At 43.5% G+C, this 16,052-nt stretch overlaps 1 long non-coding RNA gene across 1 annotated transcript in view; it reads right to left on the reverse strand.

Annotated features, from left to right (window-relative positions):
* The window catches only part of LOC112933839 (uncharacterized), a 63,473-nt gene extending 48,336 nt beyond the window's left edge, over positions 1–15,137 (reverse strand). The window contains exon 1 of the long non-coding RNA XR_011994625.1: positions 15,046–15,137. This is a non-coding gene — a long non-coding RNA (uncharacterized lncRNA). The remainder of the gene's footprint in view (positions 1–15,045) is intronic.
* Positions 15,138–16,052: the final 915 nt, after the last annotated feature.

Genomic DNA, 16,052 nt, shown 5'->3' on the forward strand with positions numbered 1-16,052 from the left:
ATTCCTTAGGGACCCCTCTTCTCTCTCCACCTGATTGAGGGAAGTAGTTGTCATTGGACGGCTCCCTCTTTTGAAGCTAGCAGATGGCAGCAGAATAAAGTTTTCTATTAATGCTAATATTCTGCTCTTACCCACTCTCTGGTAATTTCCTTTGCCAGGAAAGAAGGCAAGAGGCACATCCAAATTCAGCACAATGTGCTTATGAGGCTATTCTCACCGAACAATCAGCATCTGTGGCAGAGATGTCTTTATGTCATTATACCTTTTGGGTTGTCTCTTAGTGAACAGCGTGGCTCCCAAGGCTTCTCGAGCCAGTGCAATCCGTGTGTGTGCGCGCGCGCATGCGCCCATGTGCAGGCATGTGTTTTTCCTTCTTGTAACTTCACCTTCTCTGACCACAACTAAGAGCTCTTCCTACAAAACTGCAGAAAAGGTGAAAGGTCATGTTTGGATTACTTGGGTTGTTAGAAAAATGGTCATTTCTCTCTCATTATACATTTTAATTTCCTGAAATCCACTTAGTGGATGTGTTTAGGACTTAAATGTCATATTCTGGTCATTAACACATGACCTTTAGCCACTGGCACAAAGAAGAGGTATCCGTCTGTTTCACCACTTCCAAATTTGATCTCTGTCATCTTCCTTTTCTTTGTCCTTGTGGGTGTGTGCCACCTCCCACTGTCTTTATGAACTGATTTCACTGTAATTTTAGCAGTACTTCTGAAGAAAGTGAAATAAAGCAACACCAAATAAATAATTGTGTTTAACCAGAACCTGTGCAAACTTTCTGTTTGGACATAAGGATGAGAGAGATGGAGAGCACAATTATATTGACAGCTCAGTGCTGCCCAGATGAGTGGAGGTCTTTCTCTGGTCCTAGGAGAGAACTGCCCTCATCAGGTGGCCTAGTGAGGTATGTCCAAGCACCTACTCGTTGGGTGACCTTAAACAAGTTACTTAACTTGTCTAGATTTCAGTTTCTCCATCTGTAAGATGAGGATGATCACAATGTTTTCTACCAAATTGGACCACTGCAGGGATTAAATGAGTTAACAGATGAGAACAATGCCTGTGGTAGTACTGGCATGAGTAAATGCCATTTTTGTCGTTATTACTATTATTATTGTTATTCAGGTGGAGTAAGGGTCCCAACCACACAGACTTAGGGGCACTCACTCTGCTTGTTATCAGCTACAAGGCAGTTTTGCCAAGATAGGGAAGACCAAGCTGGGGTTTGGATTATCCTAATTGCTCTTTCTTCTTGCCCCGCCCATTAATTCCTGACCCTCAGGACATGAATTAGGGGAGCGGTGTCTCTGTTTAACTTTATGGCCTTGTTTTCCTTGGTTGGCGTCACACCATTAAGCCAAATGCACATCTTGGCCTTTAGAAATTCAGCATACCAGAACTTTAATATCTCTGCAGATGGATGGGGGCAAGAACAGTCGGGAAGATGGCTTGGAATGAGGCTGCCTTGCCATTAACTCAGGAAGAAAAATGACACAAGTCAATCGCCACCAGGCGAAAGGGCCATTAGCATTTCCTTTATCTTAGAAGTTTGTCAGGCACTTCCTTAGCTTCGCTCCCTTTGGCCAGCTAGGTATTTTGTATGTGACATCCTTGCAAGTCTTACCCAGTTGTCTGGAACCAGACCAAGGAGTGACTACCGAAAAAGTGCCATTGGACTTAAAAGAGAACAGTGACCAGATTGGTTCAAATAGTTCATTTGACATTTAAGACCCAATGGTTTGAACTCCTGCCACAATGTTGCTACTGAAGTTAGGAGGCCTTTTGCTAAATGTCAACTTACTTATGTCTCAAATTTTAATTCAAAAAAATATTTTTAACATCTACTATGAGCTTTTATTTAACATATCCTTTTTTTCATCCATTCATCCTTCTATGCACCCATCCATCCACCCATCATTTCACACAAAGTGCCTCCGTTAAGAGAAGCAGAGAATATTTAGAAAAATAAATGGTGCTTAGACGAAGCTCAGGACATAGGAGGTGGTGAGGAATAGCCGGGATGAAATGGACCTCGTGCTGCCAAATCAAATGGTGTTGAGCTAAGTCGCTACCACATATATGTTAAGATGCCAGGGTAAGGCATGGGGAACTGGTGGGCGTGGGGGCACACAGGACATGCTTATCCCATGTAAAGTAAACATTGTGTGAACAAGCAACCCACACCACTTTTGCTCCAGCCTATAGGCCACGTTGAGTCAGGGAAAAGCTCTAAAGGGGGGAAGTGACATAGTCATGCTTTTTGTACTCTTCAAGTGGCTCTCTGTATTGGCACCAATGCTGCTGTCCAGCAATGCAAAGCTGATGCTGAAGTGCAGTAAGACACACACAGTACAACTCTGATCTCTGTGCGCATCTGAAGGTAGTGACCAGAATACCTTCTCAGTTCCTTCCCAGTTCCATCCTGTTTGTTATCACCAATTCCATCCTGACCTTCCCAATTCCATCCTGTTTGTTATCACCTGTTTCAAGATGGATTGGTTTTCCAGGTACACAGTCCCTTAGGAGCTCTTCAGTAAGAGACCCATAGGAGATGAGAGTTTGCCCTCAGGATAATTCCAGAGATAAGCTGCTTTAGAAATGGCAGGTGGGTCTGTACCAAACAGGAGTGCTGAAGAGGCATGGGAAAGTATTGGGAGAAAGAGTGTTTCTTTATGAAACTAAAAAAACTTCATTGTTCTGTTTTTGTTTTTTCCTTAACAAAAAAAAAAAAAAAAAAAAGCCTGGCATTGATAACAGATTCTTGAGGCATCTGAGTGGCTCTGTGGGTTAAGTGTCTGACTCTTGATTTCAGCTCAGGTCATGATCTTGAGGTTGTGGGATTGAGCTCCATGTTGGGCTCAGCCCAAAGTCTGCTTGTGGCTCTTTCTTCTTCTCTCTCTGTCCCTTCCCCTGCTCATAGTCTCTCAATAAATAAATAAAATCTTAAAAAAAAAAAAAAAAAGATTTGTGAGTGGCATGAAGTTCAGATTTTGAAGAGATACAGGGAACCACAATAGATTGGTTAGAAATTAATTTGCCTCTAGAACCCAAATAACCTTGGTTTAAACAGTGGTATTTTTTTCCTGTAATAAGAAATCCAGATCCAGGCCATCTGTAGCTGGTGCAGCTTGCAGTGGGTGAGCAGACACAAGCTTTTTCCTCATGGTCCAAGGATATTTGAAAGCTGTCATGTCCAAAGCAAGAAGAAGGAGGGAAGTGAGAGAAAGAATATCTAGATCAACAAGGCCAACAGCCTCTCAGAAACCCCAGGACCCTCCCATTCTGCATTTCGGTGGCCAGATTTATGTCACACCATCACACCAGGCTGCAGGGAAGTGTGGAGAATGAAGGTTCTCTGTCTCCAATCTTCTACAAAGAAACCAAGGATGAAGGTGGTTCAGAATGGGTGTTGAGAGAATGAGTTTTTGTTCTCTTCCATAAATCTCAAGAAGGAAGTTGGAGAGCCCAAGAAATAGACAGAGTCCTTCAGCCATCCTAAATGCCATTCACTTGCCAGTTATTTGGAGCTTAACCACCCTTTAAGGCAGAGACAGCGATACGACTTCTCAATGGCCAGAAACACCTCACAGGAAATGTCTTTGACCTGCCAGCCTTATTCTGTGCCTTTTTGTTGTTGTTGTTGTTAATTTTTTAATTAGTTGTGCATATGGCACACAAAGAAAATTTGCCATTTCTTTAAAAAAAATTGGAAAGTCTGACCCTCCCGGCCCCGCCTGTCCCTGTGGCAGCAAATCACCAGGAACTGAAGATCTGTTGTCCCTTGCAATGGGGTTCCCCACTCAACAGCCTCAACATCCCCCTTGTCTCTCACACCCAGAATGCTCAATACATGGCACACCTGGTCCCAGAAAACCTATAGATATGTGACCTCTTCTCATGATCATTTATCGACAATATTTAACCTCCTACTACATCCCAGGCTTACTGTGCTAAGCCCTGAAAATGCAGAGATGAAGGGAATTCTATCCTTCCCTCAAAACAGAGTCAACCACAGACAAATGTATCAAATAGTACATTCCGATACAGCAATGTGTGTCTCATACAGAAATGATTGCAGAGCCTGAAGAGGAGGGTCTGGACACACTATGTTGGTCAGGGGGCAATTCTCAGGGTAAGGGATGCCTCTAATGAGCAGAAATGGTCCAAGCAGAGAAGTGAGGGCCTCTAGTCCAGGTATAGGGAAGGAAAAGATCACGGCATGTTCAGGAGACTATAAGCATTTCCTAACCAACTAACAATTCTTTAATTTTGTGAACACTTAATGGCTCAGGCATGAGTTTGAAACTTCTTACTTAGGGAGACTGGGTGGCTTAGTGGTTGAGCATCTGCCTTTGGCTTAGGTCCTAATCTAGGGTCCTGGAATCAGGTCCCGTATCAGGCTCCCTGCAGGGAGCCTCTCTGCCTGTGTTTCTGCCTCACTCTGTGTGTCTCTCATGAATAAATAAATAAAATCTAAAAATAAAATAAAACTTTTCTCACTGGTTATAAAGACCTGATTGAACCCCTAGTTGCCCAGTGCTCTTCTGTTCACTTGTCTCTGTTTTGCAACACTAGACTGTCCCCTGAGTACAAGCTCCACAGGGGAAGGGACTATATTACTCACTTTGTGTTTTCCAATACCCTAAAACAGGCTAGGTTGATGGGGGGCTAGGTTATGGTTACTACTTGGGGTGTGGCTGCTCAGCAGGACGTTTGAGCTGAGGACATATTGACGACTTTGGGGAAGCAGCAAAGCCTGTGCCCTGGGGTGCGCCTCCTTCCAGATCTAGACAATTCTCTCATTGGGTAGAGGAGTCAACTCTATCTATACTTAAAGCCACAGTGCTGAGCATAGTATCGGGAGAAAACCCAGGGATGGGTTGTTGAATGAGTCAATAAAGCTTTGTTGACTTAATCAATTAATAAATGAAAGAAAGGGGGGGATTGTTACTCCAAATGAAAGAAATGAGATTTCAGAAGCAATTTCCCTTATCCAGGGGTTGGCAAACTTTTTCTGTAGAGAGTCATGTAGTAAACAGCTTAGGTTTCTGTTGTTCCTACTCAGTGGGGCTGTTACCTCACGAAAACAGCCAAAGATGGTACATAAATGATGGAGCATGGCTGTGTTCGCCAGAATTTCAATATCACATTTCTTTCAAATGTCACAAAATATCTTCTTTTAATTTCAACCATCTAATAATGCAAAATTCATTGTCAGTTTCTAGGTGATACAAAAATAGGTAGCAGATTGGATTGGCCCTTTAGACTAGTTTATTGACTAACCACTGACCTAATCCACACACACATATTCTGAGCTCCTGGAGCTCAGCTGTGGAAGGCATTCACCTGTTGAGTGCAGTCATTCTGTCTTTCATTAACAAGAGCTAATATATATGGAGAAATCAATCTGTTTTAACTTAATCTAATGTGGTCATGAAAGGCTTCTCTCCTTTTATTATCTAATACAGAAGTGCAGGCAATAAAACTCTACACTGGCTCCATTAGGAAGCCAAAGAATTAAACAACTAGGCAATCAATGGAATAATTAAAAAGTTTTCCATTACGCTATGCAGGGCCCATCAAGAAAGGGTTCGGTTTCATAATTCAAATGCCCTCCGCAAATGTCATTACTTAGAGCCAAAGGCGTCCACTCATACTGATGAGCAGGCAAGATGGAGCGGGTGCGGGGCTCGCTCAGTGGGCTAGAGAACTGATGAGCAGGTGGCAGTCCTGAGATGTTATCAAGCAATTTCATTGTTCACCAGAACTTTTACTTTTCACAGCCTCTGAAAATGAATCTGAACTCCCTTTCAAATTGTTCCTAAAAGGGAGCTCACAGACCACGTTCTCCCGTGGTCTCTGATCACTGTCATTTCCTCCTTGTATTCCTTTTTCCCCTTCTAGAATCATCCATGTGAGAACAGCAGGTGCCTGTCACCAGGACAACCCCATGCATGTGAGGCTTTGTGATGTGTCTCAGCCCAGACTGTTGGCTCTGTGGTTGAGACAATATACAAATCCCAGCCCTCTGTTTTCTTCTGCAGACTCCTCCTCTGTATCTTCCCACGTGATACATACTTTTTCTGTGTTCCCTAATATAACACTTCTCAGTTTAAAACAAAACTCAAAATACCCTCTATACAGCTGAATTTTTACCAAAATGATAACCAAGCACCTTTTATTGGCTCATTCTACATAATAATACACTTCCTCTGCTTCGACCCAGCAGATTGTCCTCTGGCCAGTTCTTCTCTGGAGACTGTGGGGGAGATGGCCACTCAGCTGGGACCACCAGGGGAGGCTCACATGGAAGTTGGCATTGGAAGTGGATCATGTAGGAGGAAATAATAATAGTAGCAAGCATTTATATCACGTTTACTGCAAACCAGGTATGCTCAAATACTCTATTCAACAACCTTATGGGATGGTATTATTGTCTGCATTTACAGATGGGCAATTGAGGCTCAGTAAGGATTGTTCAAGTGAAAAAGAAGATGTGGAAGAAAATAAGATGCAGAGGTCATAATGTTCAGGGAGGAAAGAGAGGTTGGAGTACACACTTTGGGAACCTTGAATAGTGGAATGCTGGTTTATTTTTCCCAATTTTTCTCCTAACTCTTAGGTCATGAAATACCATTTTCTAAACCTCTGGTGGGCCATTTTCCCCATGTTACAACTGCTCAAACAACCTCATGTCTTTCTTTCTCCTTCGGAAAACACATCTCTTTTTATATTTATTCATGTATTAGCATGATTATTTGATTAATAAATCATTGCTAAATAACTAAAATAAAAAGCTTATTTTACAACTAAGTAAAATCTTATACATAAATTAATTTTCTTTCCATTCTACAATAGACCCCCACGTTGTTTGAAAGATTTTGTTTATTTATTTGTGAGAGAGAGGGGGAGAGGGAGAGGCAGACTCCCCGCTGAGCAGAGAGTCTAACCCGGGGCTCGATCCCAGGACCCTGAGATCATCAAAGGCAGACAGTTAATTGACTGAGCCACCCAGGTGCCCCTAGACTTCACTTTTTAATAGGAGCTTTCACAGATATTAGAAAGGCTTCCTAATTCCCAAGATTATACCCCAACTCCTCTATGTTTTTTGCTAGTAGTTTGATGAGAAGAGGGAGGATGACTGTACCTAACACATATTGAGCTCTTACTCTACACTAAGCAGTATTCCATTTGCTCTCCATAATACCTCTGCAAGGTAAGTTGTTTGTTTGTTTGTTTTTGCAAAGTAAGTTGTATGCATTCCATTCTACAGAGAAAGAACTATGGCTTAAACTTTCAAAGAGACTTGGCCAAGTTTACAGTGCTGAGTCATGGAACCAGGACCCTGAGACAATGTGACTCCAAAGTCTAGGCTGTCTTATTGATTCTACCTATTTATTTTTCAAATCACCATCAAAGGAGTATGATTTCCATAATTAAATGTCCCTTGGTCTCTTCCCTCCTTATGTTGGCTCCACTCCCCCCTGCAATGCCTCTGCTGTTCCTAAGCCCGAAGTCCTCTGGAAACACTAGGCCCCCCCTTGCCGCCCCCCGCCGCCCCTTGCTTATAGGCAGGCCATGCAAACAGACTGTATTCATTGGTGCTGCAGAAACTCTTTCAGATCAGGGCAATAGTGATAGCCACAGGGGGAACAGAGACTAAACTTCCCATATCCTCCAGATAGAATTATTCTGTTTCCAGCAATGTCCCTCATAACCCAGGGCCATTGTTTTCAGAGTGCTCTCTGGACATAGCACCATACCACAAGGTGCTATGGAAGTAACAATTCTCAGGTCCCAGAACTGCCCAATCAGAAACTCCGGGGTTGGGGCTGAGCAGTCCGTTTTCACAAGCCTTCCAGGTGATTCTGATGTTGCTAACCATTGACCTATAATATCTTCACAAGTGAGAGATTAAAATAACAGCCTACCTGAAAGCATGCTATGGGTTGCTCCTTCACAAAAGCATCTGTAAGCAAGGTCAAAGATGGCAGCCTTGGGGAATCATACTCTGATGACGTCAGACGCACTATCACCTCAGGCTGGGATCTCCTTCTGCTTCTGTATGAGCAAGGTGAGTCCCTGCATTGATCAGACTACATTAAAATGGGTGCTATAATGAATTCCTTGCACACACAGACATGACATTTGCAGGCAAGTCACTAAGCACGCGTGTCTTGATAATGTTCATTCATCTCAAATGGATTCTCCTCTCATTTATCATCTCGTAAGAAGGACCTTGGCTAATGAGGACTGGAGCTGGCTGGGAAAGAGAAGATGAGAGGGAACAAAGCAAGTGCTTTGCAGTGTTGATAGCGGCCCTGAAAACCAACAGGGTCAGATAATTGCCTCCCAATGTGATCTTTCCTCTGAGGCTTGGGTTATTTTCAGCATCACCAGGCATCTACAGGGGCTCTAGGTCTGTAGAATTTCTAGATGCTGTTGCCTGGCCAAGCTGAATTTGGGCGGGTCCTGAGCAGATGTCTCAGACCCCGCTTGATTTTCCTGGCCTTGTCTGCATGTAAGACTATGAGAAACAGCAGGGTAAATCTGACTGTCTTGTTTTCTCTCCTGTTTATACTCCATCGTGCTCTAAATAAGCTATAATTGTATGAGCTCTTGTTTGCAGAAAGGGAGCTAAACATAAAGAACACTGTCCCGAGATAGCAATTATTCTCTGGTCACTCATCTCCCTGCAGGGACCAAATTGTTTTGTAATTTCTCATTAGGCGTCAGCTAATTAAAAAACACACAATTAGTAATCATTTTAATTATAAGTTGCTCTCCCAGAAAGGACTTAAGATACAGTTAAAATGGAAGCAATCAGATACACAGATACCAGGGAAACACAAAAGAACTAAGACAGGGGCTCTCCCCCAGAAGTCATTACACAGATAGCAGGTTGCAGATAATTAATGAGAAAGCCGGTGTTTCTGCCCATTGGCTTTGCTTCTGAGAGGTGAGCACTTCTCTTTAAAATTCAGTGCTGATTTTAAAAATCAATAAATCATTATACTCTTGTGAAAAATAGAATAATTTATCATATCTGAAAATTAAAATGAGCAATGTTGGCTCTATGCACATTTGGAGTCAGGAATGCATTTTCTAAATCTGTTATCAGAACGGGTCTGCTATCATATCAGGGACTCCGCTCATGTAAATTTTAGGAAATAAATACTATTTCAGCATTGTAAAAAATAAAATAAGCTCAGGAATCTGACATTTGCATATAAATAGAAAATAACTCGGATCCCGACTACAAGAAGAAAAATGATTTCAACATTCTTATATAATTCCCAGTAAATTCGCCTTTACAAATGTCCTTGTCATGTTATTTTAAAATGAAGGCTAATTTTTGTAACTTCTTTTGAAGCGAAAATGAAACAAGGTCTTCCAAGAGACATCTGCATGATGCATTTGAGCACAAGGGGATTCGTCTTTTTTCCCCCAACTTCCAGCCAAATGAAGAGAACATTAATGCTGATCATTTCCCATCTCACTTGGTTTTACCGATTACACCTGTATTCATAGATTTCCACCCTCATCGTCATTGAAATCTAGACATCCAAGATGCCAGGAATCCACTGCTCCCCCCCTTCCTTTAGGATAACTGTCCTTGTGCTTCTTTAAAACCTCTCTGTGGACTGGCATCTACGTCATCTCAAACATTTAAAGACTTTGAAGCAGAGAAAGATTTCTTAGTTTATCAATGTCAACACAATGGGCCTGAAAGAGAAACGCGTTGAGCAAGCAGAGTTAATTATTTTGCAGTCAGGAGGCCATCACCCGGATGGTCTTGGTGGAGTTAAAAAGTGGGAAATTAGGGCAGAGTCTTCAGAGAGCTTAACCCCAGGCTGGGTGATGGCGAGGCAGGTCTCACGAGGTGGGACCTACTTGGGCCTGGACACAGTCAATATATGCGGGATGCACCCGACGTGATGCCTCTCCGCTGTGAGCTCAGGCCACCTCACCCTGACCAGATCCTGGGCTGTAGAAATAAGGGCCAGACCACGGCGGGGTCTTGCCACCAGATGGTCACTGTCCCTAGCTGTGCCTTTCAAGGGAGGTTTGCCACACTCACACATAACAACCTCAGAGCCTCTGGGCCTTTGAGATGCAATAAAGGGAAGGTGGTTCTACACTTGGTATGGATGTCTAGGGCACAGCACAGCATCTGTTTATGATGACAAAGGCATCATCTCCTCTGTGTCTGAGACCCACAATCTGTCCATCATGGGTCCTGTGGGTAGTCCTATCTGACAGGGACATGGAGCTCTCCAGGGACACGCCTGGGTATCGTTCCTGGGGAATGCAAGTTTCTGTATGTCTCCATGAGCCTGGAACATCATGGAACATTCAGCATTGTTCAGATACCCGTTCTGGAGCTAAGCAGTCACTGGTGCTTGCCCTCAGGACTGTTTAACACAGGAAGAAAGGGCTAGGACAGCTGAGGCATAATCCCTTCTATCTCCTTCTATAAGTGATTTTTGTAGATCTTTCCATATCTCCATTTCAATTAATGCAGGACTTAAAGAAGGTGAGTATATCATGTATAAAGTGCAACGCATATCACATTTTTTGTTTTTCTTACTGCCATCCGGTCTCGCTCTGCTCCATCCAACTGGTTTGGCAGGAAGCAACCCTGGTAATTTTCGAGGGACGCTTTCTCCATCTGTCATGGAGCTTTCTAGATTCCTAGGGTTTGGTCAATCCAGAATTGAGGAGATCCTTTAGTCCTCAATCTATCTTGGGTGCCCCTGACCTATATCCATTGAATCCACTCAGAGACATCAGCTTCCCACCTTTAAGTCACACTGGGGATGGAGACATGAAACTCGCCCTGCCTGGAAAAGTTCTTGACTGCCTCCAGTCGATATTCTGGCTCTTTTGGATGCCATATCTGAGTTAAGAGATGGAATGATCCACCATCCCCGTTTGCCTTCCTGCAGAAAGACAGAAAGCCTCAATTTCCAGGAATCCCTCAGTTGTGAGTAAACCAGGACAGCTGGTCAATCTAACCACAGCTCCTCCATCCTCCTCCTCCAAATTGGGTCACTTGCCTCAGAAAGCCTCTAATTGGTCCACTCCCTTCAACTGGGAAAATACAGCTACCCTGTCACCAGACACCCAGACTTATGAAAGTGCCCAACTTTCTTATCTATGCTCTGTGGTCCGGAAAATGCAGACCTCTAGAAAGAGAAACCCACAGCATGAGTTTTTTCCTTGAGAAGGGAGTAAAATCATATGTCCCAGCCTCTCAGCATCAACCTTGTCCTAGAAAAAAAATAGGGGGGGGGGCTCAGTTATATTCTCAATCAAGTCATGTCAGCACTCAGAGGGTTCCCTGGAGAAGTGGTTTTCAGCCCTGGGTATATGTAGAATTATCTAGGGAACTTGAAAAATCCCCCATGCCCAGACTCTACTCCTAGTCAATTCAGTAAGAATCAGTGAGGTGTACCCTGGGCATCAATAGGGTTAAAAACTTCCACTTGTCGGGGCTGGTGGACAGAAGTTTCTTTTTGACTTCAGTTATAAGAAATTCAATAAACAGATAAAAGTGGACAGCAGTTTCTATGAACTATGATCCTTAAAGTCCCAACTACTGACCCATGGAGGTCAAGGCGATACAGCTCATGTAACACAAAAAGCCACCTGACCTGCTGAAATTCTGACAGTGGAAATCTCTCAATTCATGCCACTTTAGTGCTCCAATTCTGGGCTGACAAATCCTGCAGTCTCAAGATTTAGGGGACAGAAAGAAGCCCCCCTCTCCCATCTTCTCCTACAACCCAACTGAACTCCTATTATCAACATTAGTAGTAGTAGTATTGTTTTAATTTCCTGATCTCCCTCAAAACCTTGCTTACCAAACTATGACTTTCTTCTCTACAGAGTTTCTCAAAATTTAATTTTGGTTATGTCAGCTCTCAAGAGTACACAGGAGTGTGTATCTTTAAATATATATTTGATCATAAATATAACAATTTACAACCACTTTCAAATGCTAACTCTGGACTCCATTGCAAATGCCATACTTTTACATTATTTTGACATATTTATAATTGCCTGGAAGAGTTTCTTAGACAACTAACACTTTTATTGGGTCAGAAAATCTTAATGTGACCTACATTTTATATACGGCTATTTATTTCTGTTGTTGATGCAAAATATCGGAATAATTTAAGATCTCGCTGAGTGGGAAAAATCAGAAGAGGTAAATGGCATGATTACTGCTTTTTTTTATTCTAAATAATTCAAAGAAGTTTGGATAAAATATATGACACAAAATAAAACTACCTGGGAAACGTTCAAGACCATCTATTATTTAAAACCCATGTATGTGAACAAGAATATTAATAAGATTGGGCCAATCTGGGTCTGTCCAAATGTGGCCACTAATGAGAACAGGCTTCACAGGTGTTGAGTCTTGAATTAATAACTCGTCAGCCAGAAACTCTGGAGCAGACCCTCCTCTTCTGAGGGGGCGCATGGCTGGTGCCTGGACCAGTGAGGGCAGACCCCAGCTGGGATCCCTAATGTCTTTCCTCTTTGGCTTCTTTTATGGGTACCTAGGCTAAATAAATGTAATAATAATAAAAAAGAACATAAATTAGAATTTTAACCTTTTTTTTTTTTTGTATATCTTATTTCTTCCACTCTGTTTGAAGCCTCTAAAGTGGAGGGGCTTCGGTGCTGGGTTGGCGGTGATCATCTAATGTTGCTTGCTGCTCTCAGGGAGCATGTCCAGGGAGATGGGCAGTGGCTGAGGCCAAGGGCCTCTCTGACACATCCCTCTGAGTAAGTTCACAGACAAAAGGGCTTAGCATTCGGTATTCCTCTTTGGCTTCCTCTCCAAGTTCTGTGGTTCCTTTGATGGCTTCCATTACAGAAACATCCAAAGGAAGGCAGATTGCAACTGATCTGCAAGTAGTCTCACTGCATCAAGGGTCCTAACTTCCCAGGGTTGGCACTGACCGCCCCATGTCCTGGGAAACACCACAGTCTCAGGCATACCGGGTACTTGGTCCCCCAAGGTTTAGAAGACTGCCTGGTCAGCTTTCACGTGCCCAGACACCGGTAGGTAATGCTCCCCACATTCTGTTTTCTCCCTGGAGGACTGGCAGACCAAGAGAATGGAACGTGAGCCATCCATAGCACGGAACCCAATCTGCTTTTCTGCACAGCCAAAATTCAAACCCCGCAATGTGGTTTGAGAATATACGTGCTCATGGCTGCCGAGGTCCTTGAAGAAGATGTGGTCACCATTCTTCAAACAGAGAGACACGTTTTGGAATGAAATACCTCAGTTCTTTTGCTGCTTCCCTAACTGAAAATGAAAGCCCGCTCAATCTGAGCCACATCACAGAGAGATATCACCCAGGACCTTTGTCAAGACAGGGGAGAACAGTAATTCAACCGTCTTAACTTATTATGGGGGAGACCCGGGATGTAATTCAACATTTGCCCCCATTCATTTTTTGGCTCTCACACCCCGTAGCCCTATTACAGAGAAAAGGGAGGGTCTCCTCATCGCCCAATGGTTACATGAGGGAAGGTCTGGGGGACTTTTCCTGTTGCATTTTTCTCCTCCCTGGCCTCTGTTTCCAGACTGCTGGAGAGCCCAGATCACCAGAGGCTTTCTGGATGCTTGAGGGGCCGGCGTGGGGTGGGGGATGCAATTCAGAGCTGCAAGTGATTCAGAGTTAACTCGCTGGGTGTCTGGAAAGGCCTGACGAAACGCAGTGCAGAAAATTAGCCCGTAAAACAGCTATAAAATCTGAGTCAGGGCATCATAAAAATGCCAAGTGACCAAGAACAATAGATATTGCAAGCAGCCAGGAACAGGGCCGTTACCATATGCACAGGCCTGGACATACCCTTCCCTCTCAGAACCTCCTTGCCGAGCTGTTCATGGAGCCAGCTCTGAAGTTAAACATCAGCGTATGGAAAAGGATGGATCCACCAGGGAAGGTGGAGGTGAGTGTTCACCCTGAAATGACGTTCTGTTCCTTTGCATGAAAAAAAATCTGCCGGGATGGAAAAACAAGAATCATCTAGACTGCTATTCCCCCAAATAGAAGCCGATTCTCGTTGGCCACCGTAGATATGTTCTATACAGTCGCTGCCAACATTGAATTAGCAAAACCTGAACTATTTTTTCTAGAGGAAATACAGATTTAAATTCCTGGGTGTCTCGTCACATTTTCATCAAATGATATAAATGACTTTTTTTATGCGTCTTTATGATTTTTTTTAAAGATTTCATTTTTTTATTCATGAGAGACAGAGACACAGGCAGAGGGAGACGCAGGCTCCCCATGGGGAGCCCGTTGCGGGACTCGATCCCAGGACCCCAGCATCATGTCCTGGGCCGCAGACAGGTCCTAAACCACTGAGCCACCCGGGGATCCCCTGTGTCTTTATGATTAAAGGAGCTTTATTTAACATACATTGTCAGTTCATTAATGCTTAACTCAGGACCAATGGTAGAACTAGTACTTGAGGGAGTTTATTTAAAGAAGCTTCTCTGGGAGGCACATGGCAGCCTTCTTGCGGCAGGAGCACAAGGCAGCTCTTCAGCACTAGCTTGGCAAGAAATCACCAACAGCACAGAAATGAAAAAAAAAAAAAAAACCCCAACCAAAAAACAAAACAAAAAAAGCCCGTGGCAGTAAATAGATCATGGAAAGGACACTTGCTTATGGTCTGAGAGCTGAAACAAGAGACAGAGAGTAGCCTTGTTCGTCCTGAGCTGGGAACAGGCTTATCGGCCACTTAGATATCCGCCCCCAGCTCTGCACATATTCGCGAATAATCGCGAATAACCGCAAATGTGCCACGAGTATTGATAATAAACTTCCCAAATCCACTGAATCGACCTATTTACCTCTGAGCAGTCAAAATGCCAATATTTTGGGAAGAAGGTGCAAAACCACAAAAAAGGCATGTTGCACAGTGAGGGTGCTTTCTCAGCCCCGGGGAGGGGGGACTCCCATCCCCACCCCCAGGTGCGGACCATGGTCACTTCTCCCCTACCTGCTCTCCCAGTATGTCCGGGCTGACTCTCCGCAAGCCAGACTCCCTTGCCTGACACTGTGGAAGACATGCTCCGTCTGCTTCAATTTCTGGTTTGCACTGAGGGGAAAAAAGCAATCTATCATCTCTTAGGGGGGGAAAGTCACTTGGAAGAATCTATTTTTGTACATTCAAAACAGCACTGCTGGTTCTTGATGAATATCAAATAATGACAGTGGAAAGAAAAAAGGAAGGGAGGGAGGGTAAGAAGGGAAAGAAGGAGGGAGGAGGGAAGAAAAAAGAAAGAGAGAGGAAGCCCTCAGAGGAGCCTGGAACCTCTGGACACCCCAGGTAGTCAATGGGAAAATTTGCTTGCTTCTTTTCATATATCAAAAAAGAAGCTGCATGTGTAACTTTTCCCATAAAAGTCCATTGAAGGGGTGCCTGGGTGGCTCAGGCAGTTAAGCATCTGACTCTTGGTTCAGTTCAGGTCCGTGATCTCAGGGTCGTGGGATCCGTCTGCTTGAGATTCTCTCCCCCCTCTCCCTCTGTCCCCTCCCCCCATCCTCACTCATGCTCTCTCTCTCTCTTTCTAAAATAAATAATTAAATAAAATCTTTTTAAAAATATTCATTGAAGTCGCAGTAATGTAAGCATAGGGTGTGAACATTTCCTTGGAGTTTCATGACATTATTTTGTGGCTAAAATAGCTTTTTGAGATATTACCATTTTTCATGATCCTGATCTCATTCTCCTGTCCAGTAGAGTCAGCCCTTTGTTCATGGTCTCCTGGAAGTCAGGGGGTCAAGTGGAAAATGGAGTCACTCTATCCCTTCTGGGGGCACTTGATTGATATACCAAGCTGGTTCTTAGGGGCTGATGATAGTAAACACATATATAGCACATGCCATATGCTAGGCACTGTTCTAAGTTCTTCATATTCTTGATTTATTTAACGAACGTGGTAGTTCTGGCATCATCCCTCTGTTACAGAACAGGAAAATAAAGCACATGGAGGTTAATGATGT

Source organism: Vulpes vulpes, chromosome 10 (assembly GCF_048418805.1).
Source record: "Vulpes vulpes isolate BD-2025 chromosome 10, VulVul3, whole genome shotgun sequence".
Taxonomy (NCBI): domain Eukaryota; kingdom Metazoa; phylum Chordata; class Mammalia; order Carnivora; family Canidae; genus Vulpes; species Vulpes vulpes.